Below are 15,927 nucleotides of genomic sequence, written 5' to 3' on the forward strand. Positions count from 1 at the left end.
TCATCTACAAACATTGGGTAAGTGTTTCTAATCCATTTCCAACTTTATTTCATCAATATATCTTAGAATTTAACATTAAAATCTTGTGAATCAAAGAGAATTTTTTTGAAGCTTTTTCAAGTTTTTGAAAAAAAGAATTTGAGATTTGAGAGTCGATTTGGACTCGGATTTTCAACCTAATCACATATATGAACTCTGGGGTTATGGGTAGTTAGAATCTATCCTTGGGCCCGGGTTTTGACCGGGTGGGCCCCGGATTTACTTTTGTTGTCTTTTTATTAATAGTGTAAAGATCATAGCTTTATCTATTGTAATTGTTGTTTCTTGCATTGTTTGTTAATATTAAGTCAATTTTGGTAGGATTTGAAATGTGTGGAGGCGAATTTTAGGGGAAAATCTATTTATGAGGGTTGAGTTGGCCTAGTTGAGGTAGGTATCTTGCCTAACTTTGTGTTGGGGGGGGCTACCCCTTAGGATTCAGGATTGATTGTGTCATTTGTGCTATGTGAAAGCCTGTACGCAAGGTCACGAGTGGGTACACGGGTTAAATGTGGTATTTGATCGGTTTAAGCTACTTAGACTCTTTCCATGCTTTAATTGAATTGTCATATCATGTTCTAAATTCTCATAGTCAATCTACTCTTACTTGTGTTGGTCTATCCTTACATGCCTTAAATGACTTTGTTAACACTTGTCCTACCTCTTACTTGTTGTTTTGCTCTTATATGCCTAGTTGAAGTTGTTCTCTCTTTCATCATTACATGTTTTCTCTCCCATTGTTGATTTATCATTATTTGAAGTCATTGTTACATGTTGTCTCTTCCATTATTAATTTATCATTATTGAAGTCATAGTTACATGTTATCTCTTTCATTGTTGATTATCCTTATTTGAATTCATCGTTACAAGTTATCTCTTCCATTATGAGTTATTCTTAACTAATATCGTAGTTATACATTATCTCTCTCATTATTGAGTTATTGATGTTGAAGTTGTGAAAGTCGTTATCACATCGAGGCGAAGTGTTAATTATTGAGAAATTTACACATTGTTATTGTCGATATTCTTGTGCACATTCTGGTTGAGCCATGGGTTATTGTTGTGGAAATATTGATATTGTTGATTATTGGCAAGTTGTGACATATGGGCACTTGTGGTGCGAGTTGTTATTGTGATGTAATATTGATGCGCATGCGGTGTCATAAGGTGGGACTTATGTGCATGTTGCTTGTAAGGGAATTACTTTAAGCCATGCAGTGTCATATGGTGGGTTAAAATGCGTATAGCTATTTCGGGAAAATATTTTCAAAACTATTAAAATTTTAGGCTCATGCGGCAGTATAAGGAAAGATTGTGATTGAAATTGAGAAATGTGAATAAGAGGCGGTACCTTGGTTGTGATTCTTGTTGTGTATGAGGCGGTACCTCGTTGGTGATTCTTGTTGTTTATCTCATGTTGTAAAGAGTTATTGGTGAAACACTTCCTGTTACTTTTATTCATCTCTTATCAGTTCGGATCCGTATTTGACTTTGGTGGTTCTCTTCACTGGCTTCCTTTATGTTATCTCTATGCTTACAATTCCGACATTAGTCTATGTTATTAACTTGTTTCGTATCAATTAATTCTTTGCCTTTCATTGCTTCTCGTTATTATGTTTTCCTTCTACTTATTATGTCCTAGTAGGTGTCTTGGCATGGCCTCGTCACTACTATACCGAGGTTAGGCTTGATACTTACTGGGTACCATTGTGGTGTATTAATACTACGCTTCTGCACATCTTTTTGTGTAGATCTAGGTAAGTCTGCCCGTAAAAGGCTGATTGAATAGCTTCTTTTTGAGACTTCAAGGTATACCTGCTCGCCCTCATAGTCACCTTCTATTTTAGACATTCTAATGTTTATTTCTTGTATCAAACAATATTGTATTTCAAGACTATTAGTACTTTCATGTAGAGATAATGACTCTGTTCCACCAGGTTTTGGGGAAAGTGTTGGCTATTGTACTGTTGAGTTATTATAATAGCGTGAAGGTTTAAATTTAAAGTTTTAGTAGTATTTCTTCTATCTCTCTATGCATGTTAGGCTTACCTAGTCGTAGAGATTAGGTGCCATCACGATACCATATGGTGGGAAATTTGGGTCATGATATTGGCTCAGGTAGGATTGATGCTGGCTGCACCAGCTACTTCACAGGTGGGGGAAGGAGCTTAGATTCCCATGGACCGCACTCTAGAGCAGCGGGTCCATGTTAATCAGGTTCCGAGTGTTATGCCAACACAACTCGTTATTGTAGTTCAGCTTTAGGTCAGGCAGATGCATCAAAGCAGGAGTAGAAGAGGTTTGAGAGTTTCAAGAAGTACGACCCTCCTACTTTCAGTGGCGCAGTTACTAAGGATGCGCAAGGTTTTATGGACAAGTGCCAATGTATTCTCCGCACTCTAGCATCATGGACGTGAGCGGAGTAGCCTTTACTGCATTTTAGCTGCTAGGGGCAACGTATAGGTGGTGGCAGACTTATGAGGAGGGTAAGCTAGCTGATGTGTCACTTGGACTCAATTTTCAGATATGTTTTTGAGGGAGTTTGTTCCTCAGACCCTCAGGGATGCATGGCACATAGAGTCCGAGTAGCTGCATTGAGGCACTGTGACAGTGTTAGAGTATACCATCAGGTTCAGTACATTATCCTGTCATACACCTCCGTTGGTTTCTACAGTCAGAGAGTGAGTCCACAGATTCATCGAGGGGCCCGGTTATCGGCTTAGATTTAGTATGGCTCGGGAGTTAGAGATAAATAATCTTTTTCAGCAGGTTGTGGAGATCACCAGGAGGATGGAGTACATCCATGGACTAGATAAGGAGGATTGGGAGTCTAAGAAACTTCGTGAACTGGGAGGATCTAGTGAACTCTATTTTTGGGGGCAAAGCGCATCATGGTAGAGGTTTTGTTGATCAGCCTGTTCAGTCTGCATTTCAGGTTTTCACGTGGTGCTTTATATATCCATGAGTCATAGAGTACCTATTCCAGACTCCACAACCACGTCAACAGAGAGGTTGCTTTGAGTGTGGGATACCAAGCACATGGTGCGGGACTCTCCCTGACTTCCGGTGGGTGTACCACAGTGGGGGTACTTAGGCTATGGGTTCCGCTCCAGTTACTACTATACCTACACAGCTAGCTAGAGATGGGGGACATGCGGGTAGAGGGTGCCTAGAGGGGGAGTCCTAGCCCGTTGTTATGCTTTTCCTAGTTGGATTGAGGTTGCTGCACCAAATGATGTCATTACTAGTATTGTTTCGGTTGGTTATAGAGATGAATTAGTATTATTTCGATCCGGTCCAATTTATTGGTAAGAGTCATCCTACCTTGCTTCATATATGATTGTGTTTCATGATTCTTGCACTCTGTTATGTGCTCATGCAAGTTAAGTATTCTATTATGATAGCTCGTGTCCATCGTTCTGGTTTGGTTGCTATTGAGGGTCATGAGGCTTGGTGGACTTTATGTTAGTTAATATAGTAGGTTTTTATGTGATTTCTGAATGATTTGGCCCCGACTTGTGATTAGGGTGCTCTACAGGTGTGGGAAGTCTGTTATGTGTCGTTGTTTTGTCCTATGGGATTGAGTTAGTAGATGGTTTTTAGTTCGAGGTATTTTATCTTACTTATGATTCTGAGTGGAGGATGGGAACCTTGTTTCTTTGTGTATATGTGTGTTTGTACCGAGCTATATGTCGTGGTGGGGTTATGTTAGGGTAAGATTCGTTGTGGTAGTTGTGTGTGTCTTGCTTCTTCCTTGTGGATTGGATCTGTAGTATGGTACCAATAGGGAGTTGTACTTGTTGGACTTATTTGATAAGTCTCTCATGTGTTCTCTTTCCATATTCAGTTGCATTCGAGTTATGCTTGTTGGGTTTGGATTGCGATATATGTGTCCAGATGCGCATTTGGTGTGGCTTGTTGGCCGGGTGAGTAGTTATGAGTTTCACATGTTCTTACATCATTATCAGTGTTGGGAAGATTTGGAACAAGGTTCTAGTCGATATGAGGATATTTACCGATACTGGGTTAGGTGATAGGCAGCTATTGTGGTCAAAGTTGTTGCTATGGTCATATGGCCGATGTGTTACATCGTGCCTTGTGGGTGCATGAATGAGTTGTCGCAACTGATTGAGGTTGATGCAGTGTGTTTATGTGAGAATTGGGCCTTTGGTGGATGTTGAAATTTGGTTCTAAGGCGTATCGATATGGGTGGAAAGAAAAATTTAAGCCGAGATGGTGTTGTTAGACTTATGTGGATTGGGGTGACATGGAACCACCTAAGTGGATGTGTATGGTAAGTTTATACAGTGATTTGATAAATTTGGAACGACTCATGGCACGTTCGAGGACGGACATTTGTATAAGAAGGGAGAATGTAATGAATAGATCGTTCGCTTTGAGCTTTAGCATTCTGTTCAGTGGTTCGAGGTCGTGAGTGACTTCATATTGTGTATTATGACTTGCGTGCATGGTCGATTTCGATTTTTTAATGATTCGAGATTCATTTGGAAAAATGATTTTTTATTTTAGAAGCTTAAGTTGAAAATATTGACCGAGTTTTGACTTTTGTGAAAACAACACCGGAACGGTGTTTTGATGGCTCGATTAGCTCTTTGATGTGATTTTGGACTTAGGCGTATGGCTGGAATTTAATTCGGAGGTCCCTAGGATGATTTGGCTTGTTTAGCCGAAAGTTGGCAATTTGAAGGTTTAGAAATTCCTTAAGTTTGACCATGGTTTGATTTTATGGCTACCGGGTTCGAATGTTGGTTTTGGGACTTGGAATCGGTTTAAGCTACTTAGACTCTTTCCATGCTTTAATTGAATTGTCATATTATGTTCTAAATTCTCATAGTCAATCTACTCTTACTTGTGTTGGTCTATCCTTACATGCCTTAAATGACTTTGTTAACACTTGTCCTACCTCTTACTTGTTGTTTTGCTCTTATGTGCCTAGTTGAAGTTGTTCTCTCTTTCATCATTACATGTTTTCTCTCCCATTGTTGATTTATCATTATTTGAAGTCATTGTTACATGTTGTCTCTTCCATTATTAATTTATCATTATTGAAGTCATAGTTACATGTTATCTCTTCCATTATGAGTTATTCTTAACTAATATCGTAGTTATACATTATCTCTCTCATTATTGAGTTATTGATGTTGAAGTTGTGAAAGTCGTTATCACATCGAGGCGAAGTGTTAATTATTGAGAAATTTACACATTGTTATTGTCGATATTCTTGTGCACATTCTGGTTGAGCCATGGGCTATTGTTGTGGAAATATTGATATTGTTGATTATTGGCAAGTTGTGACATATGGGCACTTGTGGTGCGAGTTGTTATTGTGATGTAATATTGATGCGCATGCGGTGTCATAAGGTGGGACTTATGTGCATGTTGCTTGTAAGGGAATTACTTTAAGCCATGCAGTGTCATATGGTGGGTTAAAATGCGTATAGCTATTTCGGGAAAATATTTTCAAAACTATTAAAATTTTAGGCTCATGCGGCAGTATAAGGAAAGATTGTGATTGAAATTGAGAAATGTGAATAAGAGGCGGTACCTTGGTTGTGATTCTTGTTGTGTATGAGGCGGTACCTCGTTGGTGATTCTTGTTGTTTATCTCATGTTGTAAAGAGTTATTGGTGAAACACTTCCTGTTACTTTTATTCATCTCTTATCAGTTCGGATCTGTATTTGACTTTGGTGGTTCTCTTCACTGGCTTCCTTTATGTTATCTCTATGCTTACAATTCCGACATTAGTCTATGTTATTAACTTGTTTCGTATCAGTTAATTCTTTGCCTTTCATTGCTTCTCGTTATTATGTTTTCTTTCTACTTTTTATGTCCTAGTAGGTGTCTTGGCATGACCTCGTCACTACTATACCGAGGTTAGGCTTGATACTTACTGGGTACCGTTGTGGTGTATTAATACTACGCTTCTGCACATCTTTTTGTGTAGATCTAGGTAAGTCTGCCCGTAAAAGGCTGATTGAATAGCTTCTTTTTGAGACTTCAAGGTATACCTGCTCGCCCTCATAGTCACCTTCTATTTTAGACATTCTAATGTTTATTTCTTGTATCAAACAATATTGTATTTCGAGACTATTAGTACTTTCATGTAGAGATAATGACTCTGTTCCACCAGGTTTTGGGGAAAGTGTTGGCTATTGTACTGTTGAGTTATTATAATAGCGTGAAGGTTTAAATTTGAAGTTTTAGTAGTATTTCTTCTATCTCTCTATGCATGTTAGGCTTACCTAGTCGTAGAGATTAGGTGCCATCACGATACCATATGGTAGGAAATTTGGGTCATGATATTGGCTCAGGTAGGATTGATGCTAGTTGCACCAGCTACTTCACAGGTGGGGGAAGGAGCTTAGATTCCCATGGACCGTACTCCAGAGCAGCGGGTCCATGTTAATCAGGTTCCGAGTGTTATGCCAACACAACTCGTTATTGTAGTTCAGCTTTAGGTCAGGCCAGATGCATCAAAGCAGGAGTAGAAGAGGCTTGAGAGTTTCAAGAAGTACGACCCTCCTACTTTCAGTGGAGCAGTTACTAAGGATGCGCAAGGTTTTATGGACAAGTGCCAATGTATTCTCCGCACTCTGGCATCATGGACGTGAGAGGAGTAGCCTTTACTGCATTTTAGCTGCTAGGGGCAACGTATAGGTGGTGGCAGACTTATGAGGAGGGTAAGCTAGCTGATGTGTCACTTGGACTCAATTTTTAGATATGTTTTTGAGGGAGTTTGTTCCTCAGACCCTCAAGGATGCATGGCACATAGAGTCCGAGTAGCTGCATCGAGGCACTGTGGCGGTGTTAGAGTATACCATCAGGTTCAGTACGTTATCCTGTCATACACCTCCGTTGGTTTCTACAGTCAGAGAGTGAGTCCACAGATTCATCGAGGGGCCCGGTTATGGTCTTAGATTTAGAATGGCTCGGGAATTAGAGATAAATAATCTTTTTCAGCAGGTTGTGGAGATCACCAGGAGGATGGAGTACATCCATGGACTAGATAGGGAGGATTGGGAGTCTAAGAAACTTCGTGAACTGGGAGGATCTAGTGAACTCTATTTTTGGGGGCAAAGTGCATCATGGTAGAGGTTTTGTTGATCAGCCTGTTCAGTCTGCATTTCAGGTTTTCACGTGGTGCTTTATATATCCATGAGTCATAGAGTACCTATTCCAGACTCCACAACCACGTCAACAGAGAGGTTGCTTTGAGTGTGGGATACCAAGCACATGGTGCGGGAGTGTCCCTGACTTCCGGTGGGTGTACCACAGTGGGGGTACTCAGGCTATGGGTTCCGCTCCAGTTACTACTATACCTACACAGCTAGCTAGAGATGGGGGACATGCGGGTAGAGGGTGCCTAGAGGGGGAGTCCTAGCCCATTGTTATGCTTTTCCTAGTTGGATTGAGGCTGCTGCACCAAATGATGTCATTACTAGTATTGTTTCGGTTGGTTATAGAGATGAATTAGTATTATTTCGATCCGGTCCAATTTATTGGTAAGAGTCATCCTACCTTGCTTCATATATAATTGTGTTTCATGATTCTTGCACTCTGTTATGTGCTCATGCAAGTTAAGTATTCTATTATGATAGCTCGTGTCCATCATTCTGGTTTGGTTGCTATTGAGGGTCATGAGGCTTGGTGGACTTTATGTTAGTTAATATAGTATATTTTTATGTGATTTCTGAATGATTTGGCCCCGACTTGTGATTAGGGTGCTCTACAGGTGTGGGAAGTCTGTTATGTGTCGTTGTTTTGTCCTATGGGATTGAGTTAGTAGATGGTTTTTAGTTCGAGGTATTTTATCTTACTTATGATTCTGAGTGGAGGATGGTAACCTTGTTTCTTTGTGTATATGTGTGTTTGTACCGAGCTATGTGTCGTGGTGGTGTTATGTTAGGGTAAGATTCGTTGTGGTAGTTGCGAGTGTCTTGCTTCTTCCTTGTGGATTGGATCTGTAGTATGGTACCAATAGGGAGTTGTACTTGTTGGACTTGTTTGATAAGTCTCTCATGTGTTCTCTTTCCATATTAAGTTGCATTCGAGTTATGCTTGTTGGGTTTGGATTGCGATATATGTGTCCAAATGCGCATTTGGTGTGGCTTGTTGGCCGGGTGAGTAGTTATGAGTTTCACATGTTCTTACATCATTATCAGTGTTGGGAAGATTTGGAACAAGGTTCTAGTCGATATGAGGATATTTACCGATACTGGGTTAGGTGATAGGCAGCTATTGTGGTCAAAGTTGTTGCTATGGTCATATGGCCGATGTGTTACATCGTGCCTTGTGGGTGTATGAATGAGTTGTCGCAACTGATTGAGGTTGATGCAGTGTGTTTATGTGAGAATTGGGCCTTTGGTGGATGTTGAAATTTGGTTCTAATGCGTATCGATATGGGTGGAAAGAAAAATTTAAGTCGAGATGGTGTTGTTAGACTTATGTGGATTGGGGTGACATGGAACCACCTAAGTGGATGTGTATGGTAAGTTTATACAGTGATTTGATAAATTTGGAACGACTCATGGCACGTTCGAGGACGGACATTTGTATAAGAAGGGAGAATGTAATGACTAGATCGTTCGCTTTGAGCTTTAGCATTCTGTTCAGTGGTTCGAGGTCGTGAGTGACTTCATATTGTGTATTATGACTTGCGTGCATGGTCGATTTCGATTTTTTAATGATTCGAGATTCATTTGGAAAAATATTTTTTTTTTAGAAGCTTAAGTTGGAAATATTGACCGAGTTTTGAATTTTGTGAAAACAACACCGGAACGGTGTTTTGATGGCTCGATTAGCTCTTTGATGTGATTTTGGACTTAGGCGTATGGCTGGAATTTAATTCGGAGGTCCCTAGGATGATTTGGCTTATTTAGCCGAAAGTTGGCAATTTGAAGGTTTAGAAATTCCTTAAGTTTGACCATGGTTTGATTTTATGGCTACCGGGTTCGAATGTTGGTTTTGGGACTTGGAATAGGTCTGTTTGCTATTTGGAACTTGTCTACAAAATTTGGTGTAATTCTGAGTTGGTTTGATAAGATTCGGATGCTTTGTTGTGATTCTGGAGGTTCTTGAGTTTTTTTTTTAATTTCATGCGTTTTGATGTCCGATTCGTGGTTCTAGACGTTATCTTTGTGTTTTGATCGTGCAAGCAAGTTTACATGATGTTTTTAGACTTGTGTGAATGCTTGGTTTGGAGCCCTGAGGGCTTGAGTGAGTTTCCGACTTGTTTCAGATTGGATTGAACTCAATTTTGGGTTGCTGGTCTGCTGGTGCTCCAGTTATCGCATTTGCGAGCACCAGTCTCACAATTGCAAAGTGAAAAGTAGGGGGCTTTTATCGTAATTATGCTGCCTCACTCACAATTGGGAAGCAATGCTGGGACTGGATAGGTTCGCAATTGCAATCAAGCAGTCGCATTTGTGAGAGGAGTAGACTTTGCAAATGCGAAGTCAGTGTCGCATTTGCGATATTTTCTCAAGTCTGTGAAGTGCCGCAATTGCGATGGTTCGTCGCAATTGCAACTTTTGCACCTGAACTAAAAGGTTGGGAAGTCGAGATTTGGTCTCATTTTTCATATTTTGGAACCCTATACTCGGTAGGAGGAGATTTGGATAGGAGATTTTCATATATAATCATTGGGTAAGTGACTTTGATCAATTTTTAATTATATTACATGATTATAATGCACAAGTTATTATGTCTCTATTAGCTTGATATTAATATCTTGCACAGGCTATTATGTCTAACAGGTGTCTTGACTTGAACCTTGTCACTACTCCATTAAGGTTAGTCTTGATACTTACTAGGTGCCCTTGTGGTGTACTCATGCTATGCTTTTGTACATTTTTGTGCAAATCCAGGTACTTCGGAGCGTGCTGGTCATTAGCTAGTTGTTTGAGATTCGCTACAGAGACTTCAAGGTACACCTGCCATTGCATTCGCATGCCTCGGAGTCACCTTCTAGTATTTTACTTCGTTCTGTTTATTTTTACTCCAAACAGTGATGTATTTGATATTCTAGCACTTTCAGTAGAGCTTATGACTTCATACTACCGGTTTTGGAAAATGTATGTCATTTACTGGTTCATGTTTAATAGTTAAATGGTTTAAATCTATTAATAACTTAGTATTTTTTAGGCTTACCTTATTTTAGGGACTAGGTGCCATCACGATCATCAAGGTAGGATTTTGGGTCGTAACAGTAGGTTGGTTTGGTGCTTTTTGGCGGAAGTTGAAAGGTTGAAGGTTTGGAAGGTTGAGCGGTTTGACCAAGAGTTGACTTTGTTGATATCGGGTCTGGATTTTGGCTCCGGGGTTGGAATTGGACCATTGTGTCATTTGGGCTTACGTGCAAAATCTAAAGTCATTCCGGATTGGTTTGATGTGATTCGGTATGAGTTTTAGAAGTTGGAAGTTTATTAGTTTCATTAAGCTTGAATTGGGGTGCGATTCATGGTTTTGATGTTGTTTGATGTGATTTGAAGCTTCGCGTAGGTTGTGTTTTAGGACTTATTGGTATGTTTGGTTGGGGTTCCGGGGCCTCGGGGATGTTTTTGATTGTTGGTGGATCATTTTTAGACTTTGAGGAATTGCTGAAGTTTTGGAGTTCTGGTGGATTCGCACCAGCGAGGAATTGGTCGCAGGTGCAAGGCTGCATAAGCGGCCTGTTAATCGCAGAAGTGGGACAAGGATGGGCAAGGCTGGGTCTGCAGATGCAGAGCCACATGTGCAGCCTTTAGGGTTGCAGGAGCGAAGGGTGTGACTGGTAGAGGAAGTTCGCAAAAGTGGACGGGTGTGCGCAGAAGCGCTTGTGCAGGTGCGGAAGGAGTCCGTAGAAGCGGACTCGCAGATGTAAAGGATGGTCCACAAAAGCTAAAGGTCGGAGGCTGAAAGGAATCGCAGATGCGATGTTTGGACCACACCCGCGGGACCGGAAATGCAGTTAAGTTATCACAGATGCAGAATCACTAGCAGAGTTTATATTCGAAGGGTTTCATTGTTTTTCTCATTTTGGGGGTTGTGGACCTCGGCTAAGGGCGACTTTTAAGAGACTTTTTGCTTCAATTGAGGAGGTAAGTGAAGTTTATTCAATTTTGTTGATAGATATTGATTACCCATTGATTATTACACATAGTTTTGTGAATTTAAGGTGAAATTTTGAGATTTTAGACTATGTTTTTTGGAGAGTGTTATTTGGTAATTTGGGGGTCGATTTGTAGTTGGAGTTAGATGAAATTACTATGGTCGGACTCATATTTGAATAGGTGTTGTGTAAATTTTGTCGGGTTCTGGGGTGCGGGCCCGGGATTGACTTTTTGGGTTAACTTTGCATATTTGATTCAAGACCATAGCTTTATCATTTGTAATTGTTCCCTATGGCTTTTGTTGATGATATTAAGTTGCTTTGGCTAGATTTGAGTCGGTTGTAGGCCCATTTGCTTGGGAAGAGCTTTTTGAAGTATTGATTTGCGCATTTTGAGATAAGTAACATACCAAAACTTGGATTTGAGGGTAAATATCCTCAGGAACCATTATATGAGATGTATTGGGATGGCACACGCGCTAGGTGACGGTCGTGTGTGTGGGTGCACCGGAGTATTCATGATTTGGGTTGGCTTTTAGACTATTATAGGATGTGTTTTTGCTATCATGCCCCGTTATATATGTGTTTTCTAAACCTGTATGATTATTTGAGTTCTGATTCATATTAGAAATCATGTCTAAGTTATGTGCTAGTTGTTTGAGACATGATAGGGCTACACTTGTTGTTTCTGAGTTATTTGCCTTAATTGTACATATATTCTCAATCATGATGCTATATCCGTGTATGATATCTCTGTCTCATTACTTTCTTATTTGTTTCCTCACATGTTGTTGATGCCTCACATGTATAACACTATTGAATTAACTACTGTGAGATGTGGTTAACTAAGACTTGAGCAGTTATTGACAGAGCTTGGTCCATAGAGCCGATTTGGTATTGATTTTGAGGTGACGCGTACGCTAGGCTCATATTGGGTTAAGGGTTACTGATTTGGGCTGACACATGCACTAGGCCCCACTATTGGGCTATTGGTTATGATTAGCGCTTGGGCAGGATCCACCCCTCTGGAGTCTGACGTGCCAGCAGTGGGCGTAGGCACAATGTTATAAATACGTGCTTTGCTAAATAGCATTTATGCTAGGCACCCGTACATTGCTAAGTGTTGTTATTTTGATGGCTTCACCGTGAAGATATTGAGTTGACATATTTATTTGACATGTAGGCATAGAGATGCATTTTTCTCATGCTAGCTGGTAAATGAAATATTTTTATTCGTGTTGGCCTTTAACTGTTGAACTTGGAAAGCATGTCTAAATTTATGAAATATGAACGAGCTGAGCATGATATCATTGAGTTATTTACTTATATTGTTTACTTTATATCCTGAGCTGTTATTGGTTATTGATATTGGTCTCTGACTGTTTCTTCTATGCTCATCACTGTTTTCAGCCAAAGGTTAGGTATGTTACTTATTAAGTACATGGGGCCGGTTGTACTCATACTATACTCTGCACTTTGTGTGCAGATCCAGGTACTTCCGGACGAGGTGATTCCTAGAGTTGTGTTGCTACCAGCATTTGGAAGACTACGAGGTAGCTTCTATGTCATCCGTATACATTGAAGTTCTCTTTCATTTATTTCTGTTATTACTGTTCTACTATTCAGACAATTCTATTGAGGATTTGGTCTTGTATTTTGATACTCAGTAATGCACATGTACTCGTTGACACCAGATCATTGTGATAGTTGTAGGAGTATTATTGTTATTTTTATCAGATATTTCAAGATAATTCCATGTCTATTCATATTCGTTATTATTTTATGATTATTGGCTTGCCTAGCAAGTAATGTTAGGCGTCGTCGCGACTCCGGTGGGAGTTGGGTCGTGACAACGATAAATGCCTGAACATCCCAGATATCGTAAATGCGACTAAACCTTCGCATTTGTGAAGGTTCAACACCTCGCAAAAGTGAACAAAGATTCGCATATGAAAAGTTGTCCCCCTGCTACCCAGTATCACAATTGCGACACAATCATCTTAAATGTGGTAATCCCCCAGTTTGCAAAATAAATACGATGTGTCCCTGCCCCTGCCCAACATCGCAAATGCGATCAATCTTTCGCAAATGCGAGGCTTGCATTTGCAAACAGAACCTTGTAAATGCGAGATCTGCAGTTCAGCAACAGTAGCAACACAAAAATCACACCAAATCAGTTCACAACCTATTCGAAACTCACCTGAGACCCTCGGGCTCAATACCAATATTCACACAAGAGTAATAACATCATACAAACTCGCTTGCAAGCTCAAATCATCAAAATAGTATCTAAAATCGAGAATTGATCATCAAAACTCTAGATTTTCAAAGTTCAATCTCATTTTCTTCAACTTTTCACATAAAGAATCAAAATGGCTCCGGGTCACCCAGGACCCCAACTAAACATGCATACTAGTCCATAATTATCATACAAACTTACCACAATCGTCAAAACACCAACCGATGTTGTTTAAGAAAAATATTAATCGTGGTCAACTCTAGTAACTTTCAAAGTAAAAATCCTATTTTATTTAAAAATTCACATTTAAACTTTCCGAAAATCAACACAAACCATGCATGCAAGTCATAAATTATCAAATTTATCTATGAAAAGTCTCAAAACACAAAAAGGGAAGCTAGTACTCAAAATGACCTATCGAGTCGTCATAATATTATTTTATTAAATTGGTTTCTATATTGTCATTTGTATGTATTGTTACCAGGGCATTGGTGGTGTAGATGATGATAATGACAATCTTGACCTAAGAATCGAGCAATACCGGAGCAACGATGATCACACTGATCATCCTAAAGAGACTAAACAATATAAAGTTCAGCATACACAGTTGGGCGAAAATAATAAACAAGGAGGTACTGTTTTTTATTTTTTAAACTTTGCTACATCTTAGTCATGACCCAAAATCTACCTAATCGTGATGGCACCTAACCTCAGTTCTAGGTAACCCAAACATAGAATAAGGTAACTCAAAGTGAAGGATCAATAACAACAAGAATGAAAATAACTTGAATCCATACAATATCCCAAGGACTGGTTGTACAAGTCATGAGCCAATATGATTTAGATTTACAAAACCGACATGAAGAATAAATAAAATATCTATTTGAAGTTTACACAAACATAATGAAATCTTAAACTACCATGAACAAAAGGTAGCTTAAATCTGGAATGCCGGTACGTCGTCAATGCAAGGCTTCGTCTTATACAACTACGCAACTCAATGATCTGTACGCAAGGCCCAAAAGTATAATATGAGTACAACCGACCCCATATACTCAGTTAGTATCTTGACTAACCTCGGTGAAGTAGTGATGATGTGTTTAAGTTAAAAAATACTCACTTATTATTTTACCTGTGCAGATGATAAGCAGAAAGAGAAAATAGAGACACGAATAACCATGTAATAATTGAAACAAGAATATAAATGACAGAGAGCCCTAGAATATCGTCATTTCTCAGTCTCATAAAATAATACGGTAACAAAAATCAACAATCAAGAATAACCATAATACATTTTCTCCGTTGCCGCACGCAACCCAATCGAAACACACACACACACACACACAATATATATATATATTAATATTATTGCGGCGTGCAACCCGATCCCACATATAATATCAATATCGTTGCGGCGTGCAATACGTTCCCCCATATATATATATTAGCTCGATCCCATATATAATATAAATACCGTTGTGGCATGCAATCCTATCCCATCTATAATATCAATACCGTTGCAACGTGCAACCCGATCCAAATATATATACTATTGCGGCGTACAACCCGGTCTAATCCTATATATGTATATATATGTATGTATCAGTTCATATGAAATTATTCAACACCAGTCAAGCATGGTAAAGTTCACAACGTAACACCAAGAAAATGAACACGCGAAATTCAACAAGGAAATACAAACTCAAACAAAGTAAGATGGGCAACCCAATATCTAAGAGCTAGTCTCCCATATATAATCACAAGGCTTCCACAAATCATAAACGCACAACCAATCTAATAGTCACCCAATTCGACTAAGCATAGAAATGTAGGACATGAAACAAGTAAAGGTGCATGGCAAGTAAAAACAAGTATCAAATAGAGCTATTTAATAAATGAGATCATGTAACAAGTAGGGGCATGTAGAAAGTAAGGGCATATAGTAAGTGAAGGCATGCTACTAGTGAAGGCATGTTGTAAGTGAAGTCATGTGGCAAGTACAGTCTGGTAACAGGTAAAGGCAAGTAAAAGCATGTGATAAGTAAGTGCATAAAATAGGTAAGTACATGTAACAATAATAAATTAAGTAGAAAGCATACATATAACGGTAACAGATAGGGTAAGAACATAGATCCATAGTAACAGACCAAATAGGAAATATAGAGGTAAACTATGTAAGAAAATATAAACATGAAAGTAACACACAAGATAGAAAACATGAATATAAACCAAGGTAGAGTAAATGTATTTTTCTAAGGAACGAGTAACCATAATGTAAGATCCAACTCCCATCCTCTCCGTATGGAAACAACCCACGTGCTAATCTCATTTCAAACCACATGAAGATACTCATTGTGCCAACATTATATAATCGCACAGAAATACCCATCGTGCCAACAATTGCCCTAAGGACCCATTCATAGTCTCTAATTACTGATAAAAAAACTCAAGTAACATGAAAATAACAGGTACATATGTGTGTTCATAATATAAGAATTTCAACGGCCAAGTTAAGTACGTCGACAATCTCAAAAATAG

This window comes from Nicotiana sylvestris, chromosome 8, assembly GCF_000393655.2.
Source record: "Nicotiana sylvestris chromosome 8, ASM39365v2, whole genome shotgun sequence".
In the NCBI taxonomy this organism is placed as follows: domain Eukaryota; kingdom Viridiplantae; phylum Streptophyta; class Magnoliopsida; order Solanales; family Solanaceae; genus Nicotiana; species Nicotiana sylvestris.